General features: G+C 47.3%; 1 protein-coding gene across 3 annotated transcripts in view; it reads left to right on the top strand.

Moving 5' to 3' along the window:
• The first annotated feature begins 1,263 nt into the window (after window positions 1-1,263).
• Window positions 1,264-12,256, top strand: part of SMAD2 (SMAD family member 2) — a 79,847-nt gene continuing 68,854 nt past the window's right edge. For 2 of the 3 annotated variants that reach the window (XM_038743567.1, XM_038743566.1), the window contains exon 1: window positions 1,265-1,538. The gene's annotated coding sequence lies outside the window, so the exon portion shown is untranslated. Of the gene's footprint in view, window positions 1,539-12,256 lie in introns of all 3 variants that reach the window. The other variant, XM_038743570.1, reaches the window with a different exon arrangement.

Consider the following 12,256-nt stretch of genomic DNA (forward strand, 5'->3'; position numbering starts at 1 on the left):
CACCCAGCGCTTAGCGTGACTCAGTGGAAAGAGCCCGGACTTTGGAGTCGGAGGTCATGGGTTCAAATTCCGACTCCACCACTTGTCAGCTGTGTGACTTTGGGCAAGTGACTTAACTTCTCTGTGCCTCAGTTACCTCAACTGAAAAGTGGGGATTAAGACTGCGAGCCCCGCGTGGGACAACCTGATCACCTTGTAACCTCCCCAGCGCTTAGAACAGTGCTTTGCACATAGTAAGCGCTTAACAAATGCCATCATTCTTCTTCTTATTATTATTATTCTCTGTGCCTCAGTTACCTCACCTGTAAAATGGGGATTAAGACTGTGAGCCCCACGTGGGACAACCTGATCACCTTACACCCCCCAGCGCTTAGAACAGTGCTTTGCACATAGTAAACGCTTAATAAATGCCGTCATTATTACTATAATAATAATAATAATTATTATTCTCTACGCCTCAGTTACCTCATCTGTAAAATGGGGATTAAGACTGCGAGCCCCACGTGGGACAACCTGATCACCTTGCACCCCCCCCCCCCCCAAGCGCTTAGGACAGTGCTTTGCACATAAAAACTGCTTAACAAATGCCTGTTGATACGATTGATTAATACAATCAATAGAATACAACTGATTGATTAACAAACGCCATCATTATTATTATTAGAAGGGAAGGCGAGGAATCGGCCGGGGATTATTTTCCGTGCGCGGCAGGTTACCGCGCTTCAGCGTCTCCTCCCCCTAGTGTGTGCGCGCGCAGGCGCGAATCAACTGAAACTGCTGCCCCCCCCGCCCTCCCTCTGCTGGGCCAATGGGAGAGCGCCGTTCCGGGAGCCGGCCCGCCCCCCTTGCTCTCCTATTGGCTGAGGAGGCCGTCGATCCCAGCGGGGAGGGAGTGACGGGGCGGAGGGGGGACTTGTTAGTTGTCCGGTCCGCGACGCGGAGCGGTCCGCACGGCGGCGTTGGCGGCCCTCGTGCGCCGACGGGCGGGCGCGGGGGCCAATCAGCGGGCGGCGGGGCGGCAGGCCCGGCCAATCGGGTGGGGCGGAGGCGGGCTGACCGCGGCGGCGGCGGCGGCGGAGAGCGGCGAGCGCGGGGGAGGTGGGTCGCTGCGCGGAGGCGGTCGGGGGCGCGCGTGCGTGTGCGCGCGCGCGCGCCAGGGCGTTGGCGGGCCGTTGGTTCGGTGGGTCCGTCCGGGCGGGCGCGCGCGCACGAGCACGCGCGCGCGGGGGCAGGGCGGGCGGCGGGACACGCACTCTCTCCCTTCCTCCTCTTCCTCCTTTTCCCGTCCTTCTCCCGGGGTGGAGGTTGGGGGGGAGTTTTGCGTTTCCGTCTCTCCGGGGGATGAGCGTATTTTCAGTTCCGCCTTAAATCAGCCGTTTTCCCCACCCCCCATTCCCCGCCCTCTCCATCCTCTTACGAAGAAGGAACAAAAGGTCCGAGGGATCCCCCCCCAAAAAAAACACACACACACACACACACACTCCCCGGGATCCAACCTGGGGGGGTCCAGTCCTGCTTGGAGCCGGAGCGTCGTCCAGGTAATCCCCCTTTTCCCCCCCTTTTTTTTGCTCCTTTCCCATCGTGTGTGTGTGTTTGTGTTCGTCTCCCCCCTTCTATTCAGTCGTATTTATTGAGCGCTTAGTGTGTGCAGAACACTGGACTAAGCGCTTCTGGACTGTGAGCCCGCTGTTGGGAAGGGACCGCCTCTAGATGTTGCCAGCTTCCCAAGCGCTTAGTACATTCGTTCCTTCAATCGTATTTATTGAGCGCTTAGTGTGTGCAGAGCACTGGACTAATTGCTTCTGGACTGTGAGCCCGCTGTTGGGTAGGGACCGCCTCTAGATGTTGCCAACGTCCCAAGCGCTTAGTACATTCATTCATTTAATCGTATTTATTGAGTGCTTCCTCTGTGCAGAACACTGGACTAAGCGCTTCTGGACTATGAGCCCGCTGTTGGGTAGGGACCGCCTGTAGATGTTGCCAACGTCCCAAGCGCTTAGTACATTCATTCATTTAATCGTATTTATTGAGCGCTTCCTCTGTGCAGAGCACTGGACTAAGCGCTTCTGGACTGTGAGCCCGCAGTTGGGTAGGGACCGCCTGTAGATGTTGCCAACGTCCCAAGCGCTTAGTACATTCATTCATTTAATCGTATTTATTGAGCGCTTCCTCTGTGCAGAACACTGGACTAAGCGCTTCTGGACTGTGAGCCCGCAGTTGGGTAGGGACCGCCTGTAGATGTTGCCAACGTCCCAAGCGCTTAGTACATTCATTCATTTAATCGTATTTATTGAGCGCTTCCTCTGTGCAGAACACTGGACTAAGCGCTTCTGGACTGTGAGCCCGCTGTTGGGTAGGGACCGCCTCTAGATGTTGCCAACGTCCCAAGCGCTTAGTACATTCATACATTCATTCATTCAGTCGTATTTATTGAGCGCTTCCTGTGTGCAGAACACTGGACTAAGCGCTTCTGGACTGTGAGCCCGCTGTTGGGAAGGGACCGCCTCTAGATGTTGCCAACGTCCCAAGCGCTTAGTACATTCATACATTCATTCATTCAGTCGTATTTATTGAGCGCTTCATGTGTGCAAAACAGTGGACTAAGTGCTTCTAGACTGTGAAGCGCTTAGTACATTCATTCATTCATTCGTATTTATTGAGCACTTACTGTGTGCAGTGCACTGTGAGCCCACTGTTGGGTAGGGACCGCCTCTATATGTTGCCAACTTGTAATTCCCAAGCGCTTAGTCCAGTGCTCTGCACACAGTAAGCGCTCAATAAATACGATTGATTGATTTATTGAGCGCTTAGTGTGTGCAGAGCACTGGACTAAGCGCTTCTAGACTGAGCCCGCTGTTGGGTAGGGACCGTCTCTAGATGTTGCCAGCTCCCCAAGCCCTTAGTACATTCGTTCCTTCAATCGTATTTATTGAGCGCTTAGTGTGTGCAGAGCACTGGACTAAGCGCTTCTGGACTGTGAGCCCGCTGTTGGGTAGGGACCGTCTCTAGATGTTGCCAGCTTCCCCAGCGCTTAGTACATTCGTTCATTCAATCGTATTTATTGAGCGCTTAGTGTGTGCAGAGCACTGGACTAAGCGCTTCTGGACTGTGAGCCCGCAGTTGGGTAGGGACCGCCTCTAGATGTTGCCAACTTCCCAAGTGCTCAGTACATTCATTCATTCGTATTTATTGAGCACTTACTGTGTGCAGAGCACTGTGAGCCCACTGTTGGGTTGTTGCCAACTTGTACTTCCCAAGCGCTTAGTACAGTGCTCTGCACACAGTAAGCGCTAAATAAATACAATTGACTGAATGAATGGACTGAGTGCTTCTAGACTGTGAGCCCGCTGTTGGGTAGGGACCCCTCTAGATGTTGCCAACTTCCCAAGCGCTTAGTACATTCATTCATTCATTCAATCGTATTTATTGAGCGCTTACTGTGTGCAGAGCACTTTACTAAGCGCTTGGGAAGTACAAGTTGGAAACATATAGGGACGGTCCCTACCCAACAGTGGGCTCACAGTCTAGCAGGAGGAGACAGAGAACAAAACATATTAACAAAATAGAATAAATATGTACAAATAAAATAGAGTAATAAATACATACATAGTACAGTGCTCTGCACACAGTAAGGGCTCAATAAATACGATTGAATGAATGTGTGTGTGTGTGTGTTTCTCCCCCTTCTAGACTGTGAGCCCACTGTTGGGTAGGGACTGTCTCTATATGTTGCCAACTTCCCAAGTGCTTAGTACAGTGCTCTGCACACAGTAAGCGCTCAATAAATGCGATTGAATGAATGAATATGTGTGTGTGTGTGTGTGTGTGTGTGTGTGTGTGTGTGTGTACACACACGCCCGCCCGTTCCCAGGCCGTCCCGGTCGGGAGGTGGGGGGGGGGGGGGGGGGTCCAGCGCCCAGAGCAGTGCTTGGCCCGTAGTGAGCGCCTAATAATAATAAAGGAATTTGTTAAGCACTTACTATGTGCTGAGCATTGTTCTAAGCGCTGAGATAACAAGGTTATCAGGTTGTCCCACGTGGGTCTCACAGCCTTAATCCCCATTTTACAGATTAGGGAACTGAGGCCCAGAGAAGTCAAGTGACTTTGCCCAAAGTCACACAGCAGACAAGTGTTGGAGCCGGGATTAGAACCCAAGAACCCAGACTCCCAAGCCCGGGCTCTTTCCACTAAGCCAAGCTACTTATTTTCTAATAATAATAATAATGATGATGATGGCATTTGTTAAGCACTTACTAAGTGCAAAGCACTGTTCTAAGCGCTGGGGGGGATACAAGCTTATCAGGTTGGCTCGCGTGGGGCTCACAGTCATCATCCCCATTTTACAGATGGGGGAACTGAGGCTCCGAGAAATTAAGTGACTCGCCCAAGGTCACACAGCAGACGTGGCGGAGGCAGGATTCGAACCCATGACCTCGGACTCCAAAGCCCGGGCTCTTTCCACTAAGCTAGACCGTGAGCCCGCTGTTGGGTAGGGACCGTCTCTAGATGTTGCCGACTTGGACTTCCCAAGCGCTTAGTACAGTGCCCTGCACGCAGTAAGCGCTCAATTAAATACGATTGAATGAATGAATGAATGGTGTTTTGTTTTGTCGTCTGTGTCTCCCCCTTCTAGACCGTGAGCCCGCTGTTGGGTAGGGACCGCCTCTAGATGTTGCCGACTTGGACTTCCCAAGCGCTTAGTACGGTGCTGTGCTCACAGTAAGCGCTCAATAAATACAATTGGATGAATGACTATTATTATTATTACCCTCATAAGGGGGGGTGGGGCCGCGACGGGTCCCAATCCGAGCAAATTGTTCGTTCCTTCCTTCATTCATTCATAATAATAATATTTAGTAAGTGATTAACTATGTGCCAGGCGCTGTACTAAGCGCTGGGGTGGATCCAAGCAAATCGAGTCGGACGCAGCCCCTGTCCCACGCGGGGCTCCCAGCCTCCACCCCCATTTTCTGTATATGTCTCTATATGTTGCCAACTTGTATTTCCCAAGCGCTTAGTACAGTGCTCTGCACACAGTAAGCGCTCAATAAATACGATTGATTGATTGATTTTCCAGACGAGGGGAAGGAGGCCCAGAGAAGCGAAGTGACTCGCCCAAGGTCACACGGCAGCCCAGTGGCCGAGCCGGGGTCAGAACACCGAGTCGTTATTTATCATTCGTTCAGTCAGTCGTATTTATTGAGCGCCTACTGTGTGCAGAGCACTGTACTAAGCGCTTGGGAAGTACAAGTTGGCAACATATAGAGACGGTCCCTACCAAGCGCTGCTCACCGAGGGCCGGACCCCATTTTGCAGACGAGGGTACGGAGGCGTCGTGATTTGAAGTCACTTTTCACCAGAGTTGGGGGTTAAAAGTCACCTGGGTTGGGGGGTGGGGAATCCGGTGCCAGGTGCCCCCCTCCCTGTCTTGGAATTCCCAGTCGATTCCTGGTGGAATCCCATTTAATGATGCTGGTATTTAAGCCCTTTCTGTGTGCCAATCCCTGTTCCAAGCGCAGGGGTAATAATAATAATAATGATGATGATGGCATTTATTAAGCGCTTACTATGTGCAAAGCACAGTTCTAAGCGCTGGGGAGGTTACAAGGTGATCAGGTTGTCCCACGTGGGGCTCACAGTCTTCATCCCCAATTTACAGATGAGGGAACTGAGGCCCAGAGAAGCCCAAAGTCACACAGCTGACAGTTGGCGGAGCCGGGATTTGAACCCATGACCTCCGACTCCAAAGCCCGGGCTCTTTCCACTGAGCCATGCTGCTTCTCTAGGTAGATACTAGGTAAACAGGTTGTCCCACGTGGGGCTCGCAGTTTTCATCCCCATTTTCTAGATGAGGTCACTGAGGCCCAGTGAAGTGATTTACCCAAAGGCACACAGCAGCCAAGTGGTGGAGCAGGATTAGAACCCACCACCTCTGACTCCCAAGCCCGGGCTCTTTCCCCTAAGCCACAATGCTTCTATTTCTAGCATTTCTTTTCCAAGTATTTTTCCCCCCACCTCTCTGACATCCAATATTAGGGTTCCGGGATGCCAAGCTTGCTTTTAAGGCATCTTGGGCACCGCAGCGCGTGTTGTGTTTACTTCCAGATAAAGCGCTTACTACAGTGTTTTGCACGCAGTAAGTGCTCAGTAAACACGATCGAAGGAATACTAGGGCAAATTCTGTGTAACAAGGCTGGTACCTGGGAGGCGTTGGGGGGACTTTATTGCGAGTCGTCCGTTTCCCCCCCCGCCCCACCTCGGTGGGAGGCATTGTTTTCTAGTCATTCGGAAAAAAGTTTCGTTTTTGTGGGCATCACCTTAAAACAAACAAACTTTCAAGGGTAGGGCGAAGCCTGCCCTCCTCTCGAGTTTTGCGTTCACATCGCCGGTTGTAGATTTGCAGTATTTATGGGCCAAAAAGAGGAAAACCTGGTCGCTACTGACCCTTCCCCATTGGCAAAGATTCGAGCCTCTTATGTGGGTTGCAGCAAAATCTTTAAAAAGAGAGTGATTTGGGGTTTTTTTTTTTTAGATGGAATTGCTTTGTGTTTACTTTTGAGTTTCTACCGGTTTATCTGTATCTTTATGTAACAGTGTCAAACTCCTGAGCCAGTGTTTGGAAATTTAAAGGGACCCATCCTAAAGCTTTATCAACCAAATGAGCTACCGTATATTTTTTTTAAAGGTCCTGAAATACAAACGTTTGAGTCCTGTTTAAAGCCACAAATCTTCTCCAAATACCTCTGCACTCTCCCCGCCCCACACTTCCCCATCCAACGATAAGAATGGGGGAAGAGTCAGGGACTTAGTTGTTTGAGCCTAATAAGATTTGCCATGTCGTAGACAGATTGCATATTTAGTTTTCCTCCCACCTATCCAATTTAACTCTGATAATCCTAATCGTAGGAGGATACTTGAATGCATACTGTGTATATCCTGAAGTGAAGAGCTTTTAACTACGCTATCCTTTTAAAAAACAGTAAACTTTGTATACTGCTTCCTTTCTACAGCCAAAAGAGAATGGGGATTAAGGGAGAATGGAACTTTTTAAACCTGTTCCAAATCTAATGACCCACAGAGCCACAACTCAACTTTTGCTTCTGTTTTATCTTTAAGCTTTTTGATCACAAGATATCATTTTAGCAAAGCGTGGTTTTATTTAAACTGGATACTGCTTTTTTTTTTTTTTTGAAGCTAGTATAGGAATTCGGAAACAATCACGGATACCATAGTGATGTGGCCAAAACTCTGCCGGTGTTTGTTTGTGGATTAGAAATCCAGTGGCCTGTAGAAATTGGAAAATAAACTTTTTGTTCAAGGGAAAGGGCTTCCATTTGATACTGTATGGTAAAGCCAACTAGTCCAATGTAGACACGCCTTAAACCTGATAATAATAGTTATTATTATGGTATTTAAGTGCTCACTATGTGCCAGGCACTGTTCTAATCGCTGGGGTAGATACAAGCAGATCGGGTTGGATGCCGTCCCTTTCCCTTGTGGGGCTCAGTCTTAACCCCTACTTTACAGATGAGGAGATTAAGGCACAGAGAAGTGAAGTGACTTGCCCCAAAACCCACAGCAGACAAGCAGTAGAGCTGGGATTAGAATGCAGGTCCTTCTGACGTCCCGGCCCCTACTCTATCCACTAAGCATGGAAATGTTTTGTATTTGAAACTTTTTGTCTTGTTTTGAGCTCTAAATTTTGCTTTTCAGGTAAAATTTTAGGGTTCATGAAATTCCGAGTTTCCCGAACCCTGGTTGAACCCCCGCCCCCAACCAAAATTAACTGGCCGTGTTGGCCATAATTTTGACGGATGATGGGATGGGATTAGATTTAGGCTTGTGGGTGTATTATATAGACTTATGTATCTCGTCTCTATATTATTTAAAGATGACACACCTTCATCCATGCTTGCAAGTGAGGCTAAGCGGGTCCTGCTAAACTAAGCCCATCTCTGCTGTACTGCTCCTTTTTGCAATCCCTGGTGCTGTCTTCAATTCTGCTTCCTGACTTCCTGACCTTCCTTGGAGCCCGTTTTTAAAAGGGGAACCTGTTTCCTGATTGCTGTAAACCAAATTGTTCTGTCGGCTCCCCAAAGCGCACTTTCAACCCATCAGTAGCATTTGAGTGCCCACCGTATCCTGAACACTCGACTAAGTGAGTGTCGACTAGGAGAAGGCAAAAGTTAGACATAACTGTTGCCTTCAAGGAGAACCTTTGCCTTTAAAGAGCTTTCCGTCTAACTTTGGAGGCAGAAACTACACAAGTCCCATAACTTGGTTCTGCTCTGTCTCCAAAATGTGTGTGTTCCTGCTCAGACTTATTCATTCATTCAGCCGTATTTATTGAGTGCTTACTGTTGCAGGGCACTGTACTAAGCGCTTGGAAAGTACAATTCGGCAACAGAGACAATCCCTACCCAACAACGGGCTCACAGTCTAGAAGGGGCAGGGGGAGAAGGGTTATGTTAATTCAGAGGCAATATATTGCTTGAAATATAGCCTTTTTTTGGTTGTTTGCTTGTATATTCTGAAAGAGGCAGAAATCTATGGGAATGTTGGATTTGGGATTCATGAAAAGTTTTGAAGTACAAATACGTGGTACTAAGTAGTTGACAGGCACTGTATATGCTATGCACCGTGAGTAAAGGCCCATAGGAGTGGTCTCCTGCTTTACAAATGGGAAACTTTGTAGTTTCAATCCCTTAAAACGATCAAAAAGTACGTGCAAAGCGTAACATAAATAGGCTGTTACTGATATGATTTATTTTTAAAAATGGCATTTCTCAACATTTTAACTCCTATAATGAATTTCTGAAAACAAATGAAAGACTAAATTTAGTTGCATATAATGCTGATCAGAAACTCTCATTCGATTTATTTGTAATTCTTTTAGGTTTGATTAGCTAGGGGAGAAACTACTCCTTTGGCCACTCCTTATAAGATGTTTTTGAAAAGTTTTTATGTTGCAACACAGAATGTAGTATATTCTAGCAGATGACAATTTAGTTGCGTTCCTAGGACAAAAAAAAAGGTATCTTGCTCTCCTTTATCTTTTTCTCTTTGGCCCCACTGTTGTTTGGTTGTAAAAGCACAGATATGAAGGCAAGCTTAAAAACTTTTATTTGTAGCCTAACTTATGTTTGCTATATTCTTTAAACAGAATTAGAACTTGGCTAGAGAAAAACAGAATGCTACTCTAAACTCTTTTTTTCTTGAGGGTCTGAGCTGCTGTCTGTTAGCATGCTTTCACCACCCTGACTGTAGAGGGAGGAAGTGCAATATACTGACTCTTTCAGTTACTTCTAGTTAGCAGTTCTTGGAAACAGTTCAGTGATAAGGAAGGCAGCATTCTGGTTAAAACCTGCTTGATATTTCTGTGGATTCGATCCCTCGTATGATGGTTATTGGTCCTTTATGAAATCTTTGAAATCTTCACTGTTCCAGGGCCAGTAAACTCAAATTTTTGGTTTACGGTGCACATTTTGCTCTGTTCTTTCTCACCATTTGCAATCATTTAAGTATGGATTTCTAGAAAGTTTCTTGTAGTTTAGGATTCTGATCGTAAGCTCCTGATGGGCTGGGGGGGCCTGTCTACCGGGTCTGTTGTATTAATACTCTCCCAAGCACTTGGTACAATGCTCTGCACACAGTAAGCCCTCAGTAAATACCACTGATTGTTTTTTCTTGGGTAAGTCCCCTACACTGTTCAGTGAAGAGTTTATAAAATATGTGTGTGGTGGAGAGCGATGAGATAGTGGTCTAGTGTTCAGATAGTCTTCTTTTTCCTGGACCCAGAAGTGCACTTTGAAATGCACTTCTGTAGTTCTGAAATTGTATTAACCATCTTAAATTCAGAATTGCAGAGAAAAGGCAAAAATCCCTAGAATTTCAGGGTAGTTCTTAGTATGGTGTAGAGGACTTAGAATTTAAACTTCCCATAAGCGCTCATAACTTATCTAATCAAGTTTTACAGGATTTATCTTAATTACTTCCAAATTAGGAAATTAAATACCCCAGTTTTTCCTCTCTGATATTTTCCTCTCAAATTGTCTACCGTTCATTGAATGATTGACTTGCATCCTCCCCCCGCCCCCAACACAACACTTCCCCATTTGTTGTAGCTGGACAGGAAGGAGTAAGGGTAGTAATTTAGGGCACCTTTTTACAGATAGAAAATCAGAGGTGTAAAGTATCTCTGGGATTAGAACATACAATTGGGAGGGAAGGAAGTGGTGATTTTCCAGGGATTAATTTAAAGTTCTCCCAGGTGTGTGGAGGATGGGAGGTTGTGATGGTGGGGGGGAAAGAATGCAATTATGAATGAATAGCTAGAGAAGAAATAGAAGCATGGCGGGACTAACTAGCTAACCGCTTCGGAAACTGTTATTTTTGGACCATTGCTCTTATGTGGACATTCTGGGGAAACTTTTGCGGGCTGGTAAATTCTGAGAATTTATAGAGTCATGATGGAAAATCTTTCTGCATTCCTATCGCAAGCAAACAGAAAGGATTCCATATCAGACTGGCCTTTCCCTCTCAAAAGGGAAAGGGAATGAAGGATGTGGGCCAAGTGGATATGTCTTGTTTGGGATTTTGCTCTGATGTCACCTCTGAGTTAGGGGCAGCATTGGCCCAGTGGGAAAGGGCTGGGAGTTAGACCTGGTGGGTTCCAGGCACAGCTCTGACTCTGGCCTGCTGGGATTTGTGGCAATTCACTTAATTGCTATAGTTTTCTCATCTAATAATCATAAAATTATGATATTTAAACACTTTCTCTGTGCCAAGATCTGGGGTGGATGCAAGCAAATCAGGTTGGACACAGTCCTCTTCCCACATGGGGCTCACAGTCTCAATCCCCATTTTATAGATGAGTAACTGAAGCCCAGAGAAGTGAAGTGACTCACCCAACGTCACGCAGGCCAGTGACGGAGCTGGAATTAGAACCCACGACCTACTGACTCCCAGGCCACTATGCCAAGCTGCCTCTCTTGTTCCAGTGGCAAGAGCACCTTTCTGAGACTCTGGAGGTATGAGTTCGGGTCCTGGTTCTGTGTGTCAGAGCTCTGCCATCAGCGGTCAGGGATTTTGAGTGAAGAACCACACAGAGCATTCTGCAGGTGGACAGGCCCACTGGGAAAATGTGAACTGGGAACTGACCGATGTGGGCTGCCAAGACTTGAGTGACCACCAAGGCCTTCAGCCGCACCGTGGCTCCGCTGTGTTGTGGTCCCTATGTGGATCGGGAACCTGAAACAACCTGTGTGTGTACTTGACTGCCACATCCCTGGCCGGCTGCAGTTGGGGCCCCCACAACAACACTTGGCAGGGAATACAGCGTTAGCGGTGCTCTGTCAGCTACTGGCACATTAATACATTTTCTGCAGTTGCAGGACCAAGGCTCACCTGCTGTTCTGGATGGGAGGCTCCACCATCAAAATGCAATCCTTTTAGGTTCTAAGCCCCAAGTGGGATGGGGGCAGTCTAATCTGATGATCCTGTCTGTTCCACGGTACTAGTTCTTTTCAGACTTGCAGTATTGATCTGGTGTCACTGGAGAAGGATTATCCACACCACTGCTCTGGTTTGGGATTCACAGGAAAGCCTTTGAAGTGTCCTTGGGAGAGAGTATTAGTCGAAGGGAGGGGAAGCAGGATTATTAGTTTTGCAAGCCCAGGTTCTCAAGTGGCTAACCTCTGAACCGTATTGGAGGCTTTAGCAAATGTGAGGTAATATAACGCAGGATAAGGTCAAGTTTCGAAATTCTGGGGCCTAAATATTCTAGGTCCTCCGCCCAGGGCTGTTCCTGGGGAAACCTGTAAAGATGAATAAAAACAAATCTTCCTTATAAAATGGAAGACAGCGGGGAAAATAGCTTGATTTATATATGGAATTTCACTTTTATGGAAAACTTGCATATCAACAGATGCCTGAACTCATAATTGGCAGCTCTCATTGAGCACCTACAGGGCACAGAACCCCCTACAGTGTACTCGGTAACATATGCAACAGAAATAAATGATGTGGTCGCTGCCCTCAAAGCTTATTATCCAGAAGGTGAAACTGGAATGGGGAATGAGCACAGGATATTTTTTAAACTTCTCTGAGTAAAATATTTTGGGTCAGCTGAAGGGTTCGGCATATAGTTGGCAGGCTTTATTTCTGGATTTACCAGGAGACCCAAGCTACTTCCCCACAAAATGCTCCATTTTTGTCCATGGATAATTCATTGCACTGCAAATCTACTTTGAAGAAT

Source organism: Tachyglossus aculeatus, chromosome 3, assembly GCF_015852505.1.
Source record: "Tachyglossus aculeatus isolate mTacAcu1 chromosome 3, mTacAcu1.pri, whole genome shotgun sequence".
Taxonomy (NCBI): domain Eukaryota; kingdom Metazoa; phylum Chordata; class Mammalia; order Monotremata; family Tachyglossidae; genus Tachyglossus; species Tachyglossus aculeatus.